Source organism: Physeter macrocephalus, chromosome 1, assembly GCF_002837175.3.
Source record: "Physeter macrocephalus isolate SW-GA chromosome 1, ASM283717v5, whole genome shotgun sequence".
Classification (NCBI taxonomy): domain Eukaryota; kingdom Metazoa; phylum Chordata; class Mammalia; order Artiodactyla; family Physeteridae; genus Physeter; species Physeter macrocephalus.
In genome coordinates this window covers 103,804,669-103,821,502 of record NC_041214.2, presented here as the reverse complement: position 1 = coordinate 103,821,502, position 16,834 = coordinate 103,804,669, and the positions used below count along the sequence as shown (strand labels likewise).

The 16,834-nt window shown below is 38.1% G+C and overlaps 1 pseudogene; it reads left to right on the top strand.

Moving 5' to 3' along the window:
• Positions 1–15,153: 15,153 nt before the first annotated feature.
• LOC102987236 (lysocardiolipin acyltransferase 1-like) lies at positions 15,154–15,874 on the top strand (annotated as a pseudogene).
• The last annotated feature ends 960 nt before the right edge of the window (positions 15,875–16,834 follow it).

Here is a 16,834-nt window from a genome sequence, read left to right as displayed (position 1 = left end):
AGGCATAGACAATAAATCATCTCAGTACATTGTGTGTTACATACTACAGTAGAAGTATATACAAAATATTAAAAGAGCTCAGATAGTGGGGTAATTGATTCTCCCATGGAAATGGAAGAGGAAAGAGAATGCCAAAGAGGGGAAGTAATATTTGAGCCGTGCCTTGAAGAATAAGTAAGATGGTTTATTTTAAAAGGGAAAAGAGAGAGCCAACTCCAAGCAAAAGGACATCTTAAGAACTGTGTTTCAAGTACGTTTATAAGCAGCTGCCTGAACAACCTCTGGGGCACATGGTTGCTCTGGACTTTTGGAAAAACCTCCACAGACTATACCCTGAATCAGTTTGTAGAGAAAGCCAACACTTGGTTTTCATAACTATTATATGGGTGACATGACTGATTTTTTTTTTTTTTTTGCTGATTATCATTTTGAATGTATTTGGACTCTACACAAGGGTGCACCAAGTCAGAGACCCAACTTCAAACAAGTTTAACCATCTAGAATTAGCCACGTAATAGAAAATGGTGAAAACTTATAGAAAGCCTGAGTAGGGAAAGAACCATCATGGATTCCATGGGCTTAATTTTAAATTTATTTTTAAGTTACAGAAAATATACAAGTCAATTATCAATATATAAGGATTTAGAGTAAGAAATGAAAGTTGAGATTTTTGGCTAAATATAGCAGATTTTTGGCTAAGTATAGCACGAACATTTGAACTCATGATTCCTCTTAAAACCCCAGTTTTAGGACAATAAGGGGATTTTTTTAAAGTTGTAAATCCACAGTGTCAAGGAAACCATAGAGGAGGTGGCAACATAGTAGATGGTCGAAAGCTGAAATCAGCAGACCAAAGGAAGTTGAAATGTAGTTTGGGTAGGGAGTGGAGCCCAGTAGCAAGGCAGTGTGGATCACATGGAGACGTGAGATATCTTTGAAATAGGACTCTGAGTAGGACTGAAAAGCAGGATCATTATTAGAAAGGCTGTTTAAGAACTTGACCCCTAGATTTCCTCCTTCAGCCCACACTGTCAGGTACCCACTGCTCCCTTCCCTTGAATGAAGGCAGGTGGATTTTCTGGAGAGGTGGAGTCAGTGAAATTCTGAGTTTAAGACATTTCAGTGTCAGGGAAGGAAGGTGTGAATGTGTATGTGGGAGGAGGATCAGAGGTCTGTTGAATTTGGTTTTTTTAAGTCTTGTAGAATTGTTTAACAACATAAATAACTTTGTAAAAAAAAAAAAATTAAGGGGTGTTTCCTCTCTCCTCACTGCAGGACTTGATGATTAAGAGATTCTCTCAGGCCCTCACATGGAATCAAATTTATTTTGGGTCCATATGAATATTATAGTGTAATTTATATTTGAGTATTACTTCAGTATTCTGGAGAGAAGGGAAGGATTTGTATGATAAAAAGGAGAGGTATGAAAAAAAATTTTTCTTTTGATCATTTTATATTAGATTTTTTTCAATAAAATATCAAAATAATCAAAATTCAATTTATTACAAACACTGTTCTGATTCTAGATTTCAGAAGTCTTAGAATAGAACCAGGGATTTTAAAAGGCTCATCCTATCTCTGATTCAGCCTCCTGCAAATAATTCAATGACTTATGCTCGGTTTTCTGAAATGTAAATAAGATTTGTGTCTTGTTTGGTCGGACACATAACAATGTTGATTTAGTGCCCAGCAGTGAGCTGAGCAGTGAACAGATCCTTCCTTGCACGTAATGGCATCTTATCCTGAGGCCTAATGTGAAGTGTTTTCTTATCACCAAAGCATTCCTTACTCCCAAGATGAACTTGGCATATTGAATGTATGACTGAAAATAATCTAATGTTTTTCTTAATCCAGAATTTTACTTTCAAATGAGTGCTGTTTTTTTTTTTTTTCACAGTATTTACCTTGGAAAATTAGATACTAATAGTTAAGTCATGTTATTTTAGAATTCTTCCTTTGAATTTCTTTCCTCTGGAACCTGAAGCATGGTTTTTATCCTTATCTTAAGAATAAACCAAGAGCTTTTAAAATTAAGTCCAGGGAATAAGTCAGATTAGAAAGTCAGTAAGTTCCATTTTGGGAAATAAAGTTGAGGAGGGGCAATATAGAAATGCCTCTGAGTTTAGTGTGTGACCACTGAACAATTCTAACAGCTGAACATTTTTTCTCTAGATGGCTATTTCAAAAGAGATTATCCATTAGATATATAGATATTAATAGATCATATAGTTCATGGCTAAACACTCAACAGCTTCCATCTTACTGGTCAGATGTGTTTTAATTTAATGCTTTTTATTCTTTTTTTTGTATGTGTAGCTGCATTCATGGCAGCTTCATTTATCTTAATTTGTTAACTCCTGTGAAGTCATTATTCTGTAGACTTAGTGCAGTATCATAATCAATCAGGTAATTAAACTGTTTTTTTTTGGGTAGGTGATGAATTTAATAATAGAGATAATGTACATGCATTCAGGGACTGCTGGAGTTTGCATAGAACATGAAGCAAAACACAACACATCTTCAGACTGTGTGGACAAGCACACAGTTAAAATCCTGAGGATTATAGCAATGATGGGGGTGGTTAGAGTGATGGTTAGAAGACAAATTAGATGAAGAAGGATTCATAAAATCAAGGGATGTGGGCTTTTCTGATCCTTTAGTCAAATTCTCTGATTTTATAGAGGAGTAAACAAAGGCCCAGGGAGGTGATTTTCCCAATACAAATGGAAGAACAGGACTCTAATTCCAGGATTTGGGACTCTTTTTTTCATTATGGTCTCTCTCCCTACTCCAAGCTTCAGGATAAGTTTGACGTATGTAGTTTGTCTTTAATGGTTTCTTACCTAAAATCTCATCCCTCTTCTTTTTTCTCTTTCTTTTCTAAGCCTCTGTACTAAAAATTTCCCCTCACATTTCTTTCCTCTCAATACGAAGTTCTTTTATATAAAAGGGGGAAGGTTCTGAAAGCCTCTGATCTAAGCTGGCATACAGCTGCTTTGGAGTGAGATGAAAAGCTAAGAGGAATTTGCCTTCAAACCTTGATGGCAGAAACCACTGTCAGTGAAATTTCTAGCATTCATTTCTTTTGGAGAGGTCTTCCCAGCCCCTTGGTGTAATAGAACTGCGGTAAAAATATTGAAAGGTAAGTGATGAGATCCTTTCTCCTCTGTTATCAGGAGCATTCATTATGGTACTTGGATCATGGTTCTTTATTGTTTGGTTAGAGTCATGGATGGAGAAGATAACTGGAGGAAACTGAGCAAACTTAATTTACATTCTCAGCCTACACTTAGGCTTGGAAGAAGAGAAAAGGTTCAGAAGCAAGAAGAGGGCAGCAGGAGAGGGGATGGAGTAGTGAAACCAAGAAAGTTTGGAGGAATTTTGAGGTTGGGTGAGAAGAGTTTTACCAGCTCCTTCCTCTACTGGAAATCCAGGGAGAGGCAGATATGGGTAGAGATTTTAAGAAGTTTTTTTTTTTTGTATGAGTCATTAGATACAGTTCATCTTTTTTTCCCTCTACAGGAGACTTCCCTGTAGGCATACTTCTTTTCAAGTGTTTGAGGGGTTGGATTTTTGTTTTATTGGGTTCATCACCATGCTAAAGATGGGCCTCAAAGTTGGAGCAAAAAAACCCCCCCAAAACAGTTTCATTTGGAAAATCCATTTTTGACGCCTTCCTTCTTTCCCACAATGCCTAGCCCAATTTTTCACAATCTGCATTAATAGGAAAAATGACTGCGTGTCAGGAACCAAAAGGATGAGATCAGATATAAATTTAATTGATGCTTATAAACAGCCAAGGGGAGGAAATGGCGACCAACATGCTAAGTGCTTTTGCTGTCGTCTCTTTTTTGGAAATGTTATAAAGATTAACTATGGCCAATGAAATCTGTTGACTCACTGGCTAGTTAACAAGTCCAGTCTATGACCAATGACATTAAATTTTCCAATAGCACTTTCAAGACACCGTCATTAGTAGATTATCCCATAATCTGGCTATTTTATTTGTAAGTGAAGATAAGTCCTAAATGCACTTATTATGCAACCTTAATAAATACCTGAGGCAGCATTGGAGATAAAGAACACCTTTCACTCTTCTTGGGGTCCCTTTTCCAATCATAACTCTACCCCCCATTATCTCCTGGTCTGGAGTGTGACACTAATCTAGAGGACTGTTTCATTGTGGCCTTGTTTTTTTAGTCACAGTACAAACATAAGTGGCAGGATATTAGAGACAAAATGGATAGTGCTAAAAAAATTACAGTTTAACTTCTCATTTATCAATGTAATTGAAAGTTACTAGCAGGGTGTGTGGTGTCAGTGTTTCTATCAGGGCATGAGTAATCTATTTATGCTGCATAATTCATCCTTCTGAGGTTCTAATGAGAACTGCTTAATTCAGGTTTTAATCAAACCTGACAAATCATCGTTGAAGTTGGCAATAGGCTTCCTCACAGGTGCCATTTCCCTGCTAGTTTGACATAGCTTAGATTCATCTTCCTCTCTGCATGGTCCTTTCAGTCTTCACTTATTATAACAACAAAAAAGGACTGGTTTTCCTTCAACACCAAAATGCCAAATGTTTCTGGTCCTTTTTTGGACTCTTCAGTGCCATTAGTAGTAAGCTATTTTTATTTATTTTATTTTATTTTATTTATTTTTATTTTTGCGGTACACGGGCCTCTCGCTGTCGTGGCCTCTCCCGTTGCGGAGCACAGGCTCCGGACGCGCAGGCTCAGTAGTTGTGGCTCACGGGCCCAGCTGCTCCGCGGCACGTGGGATCCTCCCAGACCGGGGCACACACATAACAACATCCCATTTTATAGCTAAACCAACAAAATCAGAGAGGGTAATTTATTGGCCTAAGGACATACAGTTGGAAGTAATGGAATCTGACCTCCCCAATCCAGTTATGTCAACTCTGAGATTTGTGTCCTTTACATTGTTACACGGTACCTCACGGACATCAGGGAATACCAGCCGTTGAAAGAATTCTTGCTGTACCCCAAATGATCTTCACCATGATCTGGGAAATAAGACTGTTTATTTAGGCCACCTGCAATTCTTTGGAAGGCTGTATAAATGAGACAACCCCTAAGGCTTTATTTGTAATTCCAAACCATTTGCTATTTATCAAGCCTGTCTTTCATTATAGACTATATAAAATGCAGATACTTTTGACTTACATGGATACTAAATCCTAACTGTGGATACCAAACACACTGCTCTAATATCAGATGTTTCCCTTCAAGCATTATGGCAAATCTCAGTCTCATTCTTTTGCTGTAGCTCATAGAAATATTTAGCTGGGAGGACCTAAGAGAGCACACAGAATAACAGTTATTTAAAGCAAAAGAATTGAGGACCAGTGAGTTTAAGTATTTTATTTAAGAGTGATAACTACGAACTGCCAGAATCTCTCACTTTTTAGATTGTCTGTGTCAACAATCATTGCCTCTGTGGCTTCTAGCCTATTAATGCTGGACACAGGAGAAAGTCCATGGGCTATGATGTAGAGTTGAGTAACGTATGGAGGAGGTAGGCTGGGCACAGTGAAGTCAGGCAGTCTCAAAGTTTGGAGTAAAGGCGCCAGTGCTTATCTGACTTTTCCTGATATTATCCCTCATCATGACTTTGGGAGAATGCTGAAACAAGGAAGGGATGGTGAAGTGTTGAAATCAGAGAAGGTATTTTAAAATTGCACGTTTTATTTATTTTTTAATTTAAAGTATAGTTGATTTACAGTGTGTTAATTTTTGCTGTACAGCAAAGTGATTCGGTTGTGTGTGTATATATATGTATGTATATATGTATTTATATATATATATTCTTTTTTATATATTTTTTTCCATTATGGTTTATCACAGGGTATTAAATATACTTCCCTGTAGGACCTTGTTGTTTATGCATTCTATATATAATAGTTTGCATCTGCTAATCCCAAACTCCCAATCCATCCCTCCCCTACCCCTCCTTGGCAACCACAAGTCTGTTCTCTATGTCTGTGAGTCTGTTTCTGTTTTTTAGGTAGTTTCATTTGTGTCATATTTTAGATTCCACATATAAGTGATATCATATGGTATTTGTCTTTCTCTGACTGTATATTCTTGCCTTCTTGTCATATATTAATTGCCCATATAAGTTTGGATTCATTTCTGGGCTCTCTATTCTGTTCCATTGTTCTATGTGTCTGTTTTTGTGCCAGTACCATAATTCATCCTTCTGAGGTTCTAATGAGAACTGCTTAATTCAGGTTTTAATCAAACCTGACAAATCATCGTTGAAGTTGGCAATAGGCTTCCTCACAGGTGCCATTTCCCTGCTAGTTTGACATAGCTTAGATTCATCTTCCTCTCTGCATGGTCCTTTCAGTCTTCACTTATTATAACAACAAAAAAGGACTGGTTTTCCTTCAACACCAAAATGCCAAATGTTTCTGGTCCTTTTTTGGACTCTTCAGTGCCATTAGTAGTAAGCTATTTTTATTTATTTTATTTTATTTTATTTATTTTTATTTTTGCGGTACACGGGCCTCTCGCTGTCATGGCCTCTCCCGTTGCGGAGCACAGGCTCCGGACGCGCAGGCTCAGTAGTTGTGGCTCACGGGCCCAGCTGCTCCGCGGCACGTGGGATCCTCCCAGACCGGGGCACGAACCCGTGTCCCCTGCATCGGCAGGCGGACTCGCAACCACTGCGCCACCAAGGAAGCCCTATTTTATTTTTAATACTGGAAATAATGAAGAGGAAAAAATGATTTTTTCACATACACATTTATCCTGTTTTACCAAATATATGCATTCCTTGAGCATATATTCCTTGAACAGGTTCATGTTCCAAATCTTGCTCTTATCCAGTAATCCAAATCACTTAGACAAGATCCATCTGTTGATGTTGGGTGGTGGAGGATGCACCAGCTCAGATGCACGTAGGAGCTCCAGAGCCTGAAAGCTGACATCTACTTTGAAAAATAACACCAGTCTCTTTCTGGGAGAGAGTACAAAACAGATGGGAGATTCATAGCACACAAAAAAATGGTGGCTTTAATGTATGGATCTTAATTTTGCAAAAATGAATGTCGGAGCCTATAATCTTTGCTATTAACATGTGACATGGAAAAGATGTTTAATCAGTTAGCTCCTTGCCCCAGAATAGGATTATGACCTCTGTAAAGGGAGAAGTGTATTCTGCCTACTTAAGTTTCCCCCTAAAAACAGCTTTATAATTACATGTAGCCTTTCTGTTTCCAAATTCCTTTAACATGTATTAAATCATTTTTCTTCACAATAACCTTTTGAAGCAGGTAATACACATAACAACATCCCATTTTATAGCTAAACCAACAAAATCAGAGAGGGTAATTTATTGGCCTAAGGACATACAGTTGGAAGTAATGGAATCTGACCTCCCCAATCCAGTTATGTCAACTCTGAGATTTGTGTCCTTTACATTGTTACACGGTACCTCACGGACATCAGGGAATACCAGCCGTTGAAAGAATTCTTGCTGTACCCCAAATGATCTTCACCATGATCTGGGAAATAAGACTGTTTATTTAGGCCACCTGCAATTCTTTGGAAGGCTGTATAAATGAGACAACCCCTAAGGCTTTATTTGTAATTCCAAACCATTTGCTATTTATCAAGCCTGTCTTTCATTATAGACTATATAAAATGCAGATACTTTTGACTTACATGGATACTAAATCCTAACTGTGGATACCAAACACACTGCTCTAATATCAGATGTTTCCCTTCAAGCATTATGGCAAATCTCAGTCTCATTCTTTTGCTGTAGCTCATAGAAATATTTAGCTGGGAGGACCTAAGAGAGCACACAGAATAACAGTTATTTAAAGCAAAAGAATTGAGGACCAGTGAGTTTAAGTATTTTATTTAAGAGTGATAACTACGAACTGCCAGAATCTCTCACTTTTTAGATTGTCTGTGTCAACAATCATTGCCTCTGTGGCTTCTAGCCTATTAATGCTGGACACAGGAGAAAGTCCATGGGCTATGATGTAGAGTTGAGTAACGTATGGAGGAGGTAGGCTGGGCACAGTGAAGTCAGGCAGTCTCAAAGTTTGGAGTAAAGGCGCCAGTGCTTATCTGACTTTTCCTGATATTATCCCTCATCATGACTTTGGGAGAATGCTGAAACAAGGAAGGGATGGTGAAGTGTTGAAATCAGAGAAGGTATTTTAAAATTGCACGTTTTATTTATTTTTTAATTTAAAGTATAGTTGATTTACAGTGTGTTAATTTTTGCTGTACAGCAAAGTGATTCGGTTGTGTGTGTATATATATGTATGTATATATGTATTTATATATATATATTCTTTTTTATATATTTTTTTCCATTATGGTTTATCACAGGGTATTAAATATACTTCCCTGTAGGACCTTGTTGTTTATGCATTCTATATATAATAGTTTGCATCTGCTAATCCCAAACTCCCAATCCATCCCTCCCCTACCCCTCCTTGGCAACCACAAGTCTGTTCTCTATGTCTGTGAGTCTGTTTCTGTTTTTTAGGTAGTTTCATTTGTGTCATATTTTAGATTCCACATATAAGTGATATCATATGGTATTTGTCTTTCTCTGACTGTATATTCTTGCCTTCTTGTCATATATTAATTGCCCATATAAGTTTGGATTCATTTCTGGGCTCTCTATTCTGTTCCATTGTTCTATGTGTCTGTTTTTGTGCCAGTACCATACTATTTTGATTACTGTGGCTTTGTAGTATAGTTGGAAATCAGGGAGCATGATACCTCCAGTTTTGTTTTACTTTCTTAAAATTGTTTTGGCTATTTAGGGTCTTTTGTGTTTTCATAAATATTTTAGAATTATTTGTTCTTGTTTTGTGAAAAATGCCATTGATATTTTGATAGGGATTGGATTGAATATGTAGATTGCCTTGCATATGTAGATTACCTTGCATAGTGTGGTCATTTTAACAATATTGATTCATCCAATCCAAGAACACTGTGAATCTTTCCATCTGTTTGTGTGGTCTTCAATTTCTTTCATCATTGTCTTATAGTTTACGGAGTTCAGGTCTTTCACCTTCTTAGTTAGTTTTATTTCTACGTGTTTTGTTCCTTTTGATGCAATTTTAAATGAGATTATTTTATTAATTTCTCTTTCTGCTAGTTCACTGTTAGTGTATAGAAACACAACAGATTTCTGTATCCTGAAACTTTACTGAGTTCATTTATTAATTCTAAGTTTTTTGGTGATGTCTTTAGGATTTTCTATATAGAGTAGCATATTGTCTGTTAACAGTGACAGTGTTACCTCTTCTTTTCCAATTTGGAGTATTTTTACTTCTTTTTTTTTTCTGATTGTGGAGCTAGGACTTGAATACTATGTTAATAAAAAGTGGTGAAGTGAGCAACCTTGTCATGTTCCTGATCTTAGAGGAAATACTTTCATCTTTTCAGTGTTGAGAATGATGTTGGCTCTGTGTTTGTCATATATGGTCTTTATTATGTTGAGGTACATTTCCTCTGTGTACCCACTTTGTTGAGTGTTTTTATCATAATTGGATGTTGAATTTTGTCAAAAGCCTTTTCTGCTCTATTGAGATGATCATATGATTTTTATCCTTCAATTTGTTGATGTGCTGTATCATAATTTTGTTTTTTGGGTATTGGAACATTCTTGCATCCCTGAGATAAATCCCATTTGATCATGTTGCATGATCATTAAATGTATTGAATTTTTTTTGCTTATATATTGTTGAGGAGTTGTTGCATCTATGTTCATCATAGATGTTGGCTTGTAATTCTCTTTTTTTGGTGGTGTCTTTGTCTGATTTTGGTATCAGGATCATGCTGGCCTTGTAAAGTGAGTTTGAAGCATTCCTTCCTCTTCAATTTTTTGGAATATTTTGATAAGAATAGGTATTTAACTCATTTTTAAAGTTTGGTAGAATTCACCTGTGAAGCTGTCTGGTCCTGGACTTTTGTATGTGGGGAGTTTTATTTTTTTATTACTCATTCAATTTCATTATTGTAATCTGTCTCTTCATTTTCTGTTTCTTCCTGATCAGTTTTAGGAGATTGTCTGGTTCTAGGGATTTTTCCATTTCTTCAGGTTGTCTAGTTTATTGGCATATAACTGGTCATGGTAATTTCCTATGACATTTTGTATTCCTGTGGTGTTGATTGTAATGTTTCCTCTTTCATTTCTGATTTTATTTGGGCCCTTTCCCTTTTTTTCTTGATGAGTCTGGCTAAAGTTTTATCATTTTGTTTATCTTTTTAAAGCTCTTAGTTCCATTGATCTTTTCTTTTTTTTGGTTTCTGTTTTATTTATTTTGCTCTAATTTTTATTCTTTCTTTGTACTAACTTTGGGTTTTGTTTTTCTTTTGTAGTTCCTTTATGTTTAAGGTTAAATTGTTTATTTCAGATTTTTCTTGTTTCCTGAGATAGGCTTTTATAAACTTCCTTATTACAACTGCTTTGCTGTGTCCCTTAGATTTTAGATTGTTGAATTTCCATTTTCTTTGTCTCTGTGCCTTTTAAAAAATTTCTTCTTTGATCTTCAATACCCATTGGTTGTTTAGTAGCATATTGTTTATTCTCCATGTGTTTGTGTGTTTTGCAGTTTTTTTCTTGTAGTTGATTTCTAGTCTCATAGTGCTGTGGTAGGAAAAGATGCTTGATATGACTTCAGTCTTCTTAAATTTACTGAGACTTGTTTTGGGGCCTAGCATGTGATCTATCCTTGAGAATGTTCCATGTGCACTTGAAAAGAATGTGTATTCTACTGCTTTTGTTTCTTTTTTTTTTTAAACAGTATTTTATTTTTTAAACTAATTTATTTATTTTATTTATTTTTGGCTGCGTTGGGTCTTTGTTGCTGCATGTGGGGGCAGTGGCGAGCCCCCCGGCTCTCTGGTTGTGGCGAGCGGGGGCTGCTCTTCATTGCAGTGTGTGGGCTTCTCATTGCAGTGGCTTCTCTTGTTGTGGAGCACGAGATCTAGGTGTGCGGGCTTCAGTAGTTGTGGCACGTGGCCTCAGTAGTTGTTGCTCATGGTGTCTAGAGCGCAGGCTCAGTAGTTGTGGCACACGGGCTTAGTTGCTCCGCAGCTATGTGGAATCTTCCCAGACTGGGGATCGAACATATGTCCCTTGAATTGGCAGGTGGATTCTTAACCACTGCGCCACCAGGGAAGTCCCTCTACTGCTTTTGGATGGACTGTTCTTTAGATATGTATTAAAGTCCATCTGATCTAATGTATTGTTTAAGGGCAGTGTTTCCTCATTGATTTTCTTTCTATATGATCTGTCCATTGATGTAAGTGAGATGATAAAGTCACCTACTGTTATTGTGTTACTGTCAATTTATCTCTTTATGTAATATTTGCTTTATGTATTTAGGTGCTCCTATGTTGGGTGCATACATATTTACAATTGTTATATCTTCTTGCTGGATTGATCCTTTTATTACTATGTAATGTCCTTCTTTGTCTCTTGTTACAGTCTTTGTTTTAAAATATATTTTAATATTTTTGTTTATGTATATGATTATTTTAAGGTGATGATCTCTTAAGTTTGAATGCATTCTAACAAACCTGCATTTTTACTCCACCTGCTCACTTTTAAAGTTTTGACATCATATTTTACATCTTTCTTCATGTGTATCCTTTAACTTTTTATTGTGAATATAGATAATTATAATACCTTTGTCTTTTAACCTTCCTACTAGTTTTATAAGTGACTACCTTTACTGTATGTTTGCCTTTACCAGTGATATTTTTCCTTTTGTGAATTTCCTATTTCTAGTTGTGGTCTTTTCTTTTCTGCTTGGAGAAGTCCCTTTAACATTTACGTAAAGCCAGCTTAGTGGTGCTGAAATCTTTCAGCTTTTGCTTGTCTGTAAAACATTTATCTATCCTTCAAATCTGAATGATAACCTTGCCTGGTAGAATATTCTTGGTTGTAGTGTTGTTGTTTTTTTTTCCTTTCATCGTTTTGAATATATCATGCCACTCCCTTTTGCCCTGCAAAATTTCTGCTGAAAAGTCAGCTGATAGCTATGGGAGTTCTCTTGTACATAGCTAGTTGTTTTTCTCTTACTGCTATTAAGATTATCTCTTTATCTTTAATTTTTGCCATTTTAATTATAATGTGTCTTGGTGTGGACCTCTTTGAGGAATCTTGTTTGGGACTCTGTGCTTCCTGGACCTGGAAGTCTGTTTCCTCTTCTACATTAGGGAAGTTTTCAGCTATTTTTTTTCTTCCTATAAGTTGTCTGTCACTTTCTTTCTCTTTTCTACTTCTGGGACCCCTACAATGCAATTGTTAGTATACTTGATGTTGTCCCTGAAATCTCTTAAATTATCCTTATTTAAAAAAATTCTTTTGTCTTTTTTGTCTTTAGCTTGAGTGATTTTTACTATTTTGTCTTCCAGTTCACTGATCCATTCCCCTCTATCATCTAATCTACTGTTGATTCTTTCTAGTATATTTTTTACTTCATTTATTGTATTCTTCAGCTTTATTTGGTTCTTCTTTATATTTTCTAACTTTGTTAAAATTCTCACTGTTTTCATTCTTCTTTTGTGTTTTTTGAGCATCTTTATGATCATTATTTTGAATTCCTTATCTGTTAAATTGCTCATCTCCTTGTCATTTACTTCTTTTCTGAAGTTTTGTCTTTTTCCTTTGCTTAAAACAAATTTTACTATCTCCTTACGTTGCCTAAGTCTCTGTGGTTTTTTTTTTTTTTTACCATGTATTAGGTAGGTGGGTTACATTTCCTGATCTTGAAGAAGTGGCCTTCTGTAGGAGATGTTCTGTAGGGCCCAGCAGCACACTCCTCTCTGGTCACCAGGGCTATATGTGCAGGGTTGCCCTCTATGTGGGCTGCATGGCCCTTATTTTGTGGCACTGACTAATGTGAGTCTGTTGGTAGGCAGGACTGGGCCCTGACCTGGTTGGCTGCCAGGCTCTGCCTTGTGCAGTATCTCTTTGCCCATCGGTGGGTATATCTGGGTTTCAGTTCAGCTGGCTACATTCCCTGGGAAGTCTCAGGGCTGGTGCCAGCCTTCTGGTAGGCAGGACCATGTCCTGGGTCGACTTGCTCGGTGGCTGGGGGGGTCCTGTGTCTGGTACCTGACCACTGGCTGTGAGGCTGGGCCGTGGGGATGCTGGCTGTAGCGTTCGAGAGGTCTTGGATCTGGTGCTGGCCTGCTGGTATGTGGGTCCAGGTTCTGGGGCAATTGTCTGCAGGGCCTATGGGGGCTAAGGGCTGGTGCTGGCCTGCTCATGGGCAGGGTTGGGGCCTGGGAAGCTACCTTTAGGACCTGGGGGAGAGGCTGGGACTGGTGCTGGCCCACTGGTTTTGGGGCTGGGTCCACAGGGTGCTGACTGTGGGGCCCAGGTGGGTGCCCTGGTGCTGGTACTGGTCCACTGGTGTGTGGGGCCATGTCCTGAGGTGGGCCCTGGAGCTGGTATTGGCCTGCCCCTAGCACTAACAGACTAGAGGGAGGACTCCAAAATGGCACATGCCAGCATCAGTGTCCTCATGGTGGAATGAGCTCCCCAAATTGTCTCTCATCAATGTCTATGTCCTAGGGGGAGTCCCAGTTGCTCTCACCTCTCCAGGGGGACTCCAAGATCAGCAAGTGGGTCTGACCCAAGCTCCTTGCAAATTACTGCCTCTGTGTTGGAACTTAAAGCATGTGAATTTGTGCTTGAGGTCTTTAAGAGAGGAGTCTCTTTTTCCTCCAGACCTTTAGCTCTCTCATATGCAAACCTTGCCAGCCTTTAAAGCCAGACATTCTGGGGCCTCATCTTCCCGCTGCAGGACCCCTGGACTGGAGAACCCAATTTGGGGCTTGGACCCCTTGCTCCCTGGGGAGAACGTCTGCAATTGTGATTATCCTCCCATTGTGGGTCACCTGCTCAGGGGTGTGGGTCTTGACTATACCTCCTCTCTACCTCTCCTGTTCATCTCGTTGTGGTTCCTTCTTTATATCTTTAGTTGTGGAAAATTTTTTCTTCTAGTCTTCAGGTCATTCTCATAGATAGTTGCTCTGTAAATATTTTAAATTTTGGTGTGCCCATGGCAGGAGGTGAGGTCTTCTTACTTTGCCATTTTGGCCACACTGCTCCATGTTAATTTCTTAAAGTGTACCTTAGGTAACATTCTTCCCCTTAGTTCTTCACATCCCTCCTTTTATGGAGCTTCTCAGTTTAGAATTTGCTCTAGGACAATGTGCTAAGAATGCCTTACCAATTAACAGGCTCTGCATGTAGACATAGTTCTTACATTAAATACTGAGGATGAACAGAGAATCAAGGTAGACCCTCAGGTAACTAGACTTTTGTAATAGGTAGATAAGGAAAAAACTGCAGCTTCTTTTAGACATAAAATATACCAATATTTGTCACTTTCTCAGAACTCTCCTTACATGGCAAACTTGGGAGTACTTAGCCTGCCTGTTTCCACCTACCTAGGCACACTAAGGCGAGTTTATCAAGTAGCTCACCCTATGCATTTCTAGAGAACCTATAGTTAGCATCCCCTCCCTCCCATAGAAGACAGGAGAAACATCAGAACCACAAAGTAATCTCAAATTGTGTCCTTAGATTAACTAATCTAGATCTTGGCATATAAATAGGAATAGAAAATGAAAAATCATCAAACATCTGAGATAAATCAATAGTGTAGAAAGGAGGACAATATGAAAAAACAGGACCAACTTAAGTAAAAACAGGTAATTTTGGAAATAGATTATAACCTCACACAAACTTATTTTTTAGTAATTGCAGAGATTGGGGATAATTTAAAATTCATAAACAAGACCAAGAGACTATGAAAAATGAGTAATGAGAAAAGAAATAACAGAAAAATCAAGGGAAAGTCTAAAAATTTGGATGGCTATTTGTGAAGAATAAGTTGTTGATCTGAAAGTTAAATTTGAAGTTTAATGTTAGACCAGAAAGAATGAAGGCAGGAAATAATCAAAGAAATGTAGATGAAAATTTTCCTGAGCTATAGAAAGACTCAAGTCTTTAATTTGTAAAAACTCACTATATACTAAGATGGGAAAAATAAAAATATACATCTACACAAGTTCTGGTTAAATTTCTGGACTGTAAAGAAAAGGATAAAACCTCTAAAAGGCTCCAGGGAAGATGACAACAACAAAGTTACTTTTTTTTGAAAACATGATTAATTATTTTTGTGATATCCATGAACCACTTCAACTCCTCGTATTCCCAGAAGGGACTGATCTCACAGAAAATAGCACGGCTTCAGGTAATGAATTTGCTAAAAAGAATGGACTTCAGAAATATGAAAATGTCTTAACATCCAAGAATTACAGGCTTTACTTTTGTAGTAGACCGTCTAAGAGAAGGTAAGAAGCTGGACGCTGTCCATGACATCACGGTGGCATACCCTCATAACATTCCTCAGACAGAGAGGCACGTCCTCCTCAAGGACTTTTCTAAGGAAATCCACTTCCACCAATACCCAGTGGACACCCTCCCCAAGTCCAAGGAGGATCTCCACCTCTGGTACCACAAGTGGTGGGAGGAGAAAGAAGAGAGGCTGTGCTTCTTCTACTGGGGGGAGAAGACTTTTTACTTTATGGGACAGACTGTAATTCCACCTTGCAAGTCTGAGCCCAGGATCCTTCCGGTCAAATTGCTCCCTATACCATACGGGACCCTGTTCAGCCCTGCAGTGTGCCTGCTCATCTATTTGTACAGTCTTGTTCGGTGGTATTTTATAATCATCATTATCATCTCCGTGCCGTGGGAGAGACTATTTGGTGGACTAAAGGTCACTAAACTTGCATGTTAACGTTTTTTAAACAAACAGCCACATTTAAATGCAAAGAAAAATGGGTAAGATTGTAAGGTTCACAGTCTAAAAACCTAGGGGATATTTTGCAAATGTTCTAAGCCATTGTAAAATGAGATGCCTTTTTGCATGACTACGTCTAATATTTCTTACTACCATCATTATTTGTTAAAGATATTTTGCACTTAGTTTTGTGGAAAAATATGGCTACACACAAGATTTTTTTTTTTTTTTAATCTCTGAAGGTAATTTCAACACTATGTAGCAGGGAGCGATCCCTGTGAAATAACTTAGGCCAGAGTATTAGTAAACAATCGTCAGGCTGTTAGCAGACAAGGTACACACAAGATTGTCTTAAAGGCCCAATCCTACTTCCTAACAAACTCTCCAGACTAGAGGCAGATTTGGGGCTCCTGGGCACTGGCCCAGATCAAGTTCTGGCACTTGACCATGGAGGTGAGGGCCCTTCCTCCTGGCTCCCTCTCAGCACTGTCCCCACACTCCTTTCTATGCCAGTCAAACCCTTGCGTTCTTCCTTAAGACCAGAAAACAGAAACCCTTTGTCCTTAAGCTAAACAAACATTTTGATAGGAAGTCCTTAATTATTAATAAAATCTTGGCATTTAGCCTTGCAGTGACCTAGATGTCAGAAGACCACCGGTGCCCTCTACTCACTGGAAAATAAGGCCTAGGTGAGTCTCACAGAGCAACCACAGGCTCTCCACTCAGAAACCTTAGTCTGAATTTTTAAAGCTAGGAATTCATACACTTTAGTTCTTCCATGTCTACATAACCTTGTATGTTTAGTGCTGGTTTCTTCACAGCTTGTTGGCAGGTGTCGCTTTTCTGCATTAAAAACGGTGCTCATCAAGTCATTTACCATTTGAAAGGAAAGTGTAGAAGAAGGTTCTGGTACTGCCATCGGAAACTCTCTTTTGAAGTTGCGTCTTGGTTGAAATATTTTTTTAAAACCTGTGACATCCCACAGTCGATTTTCTCCTCATAGGT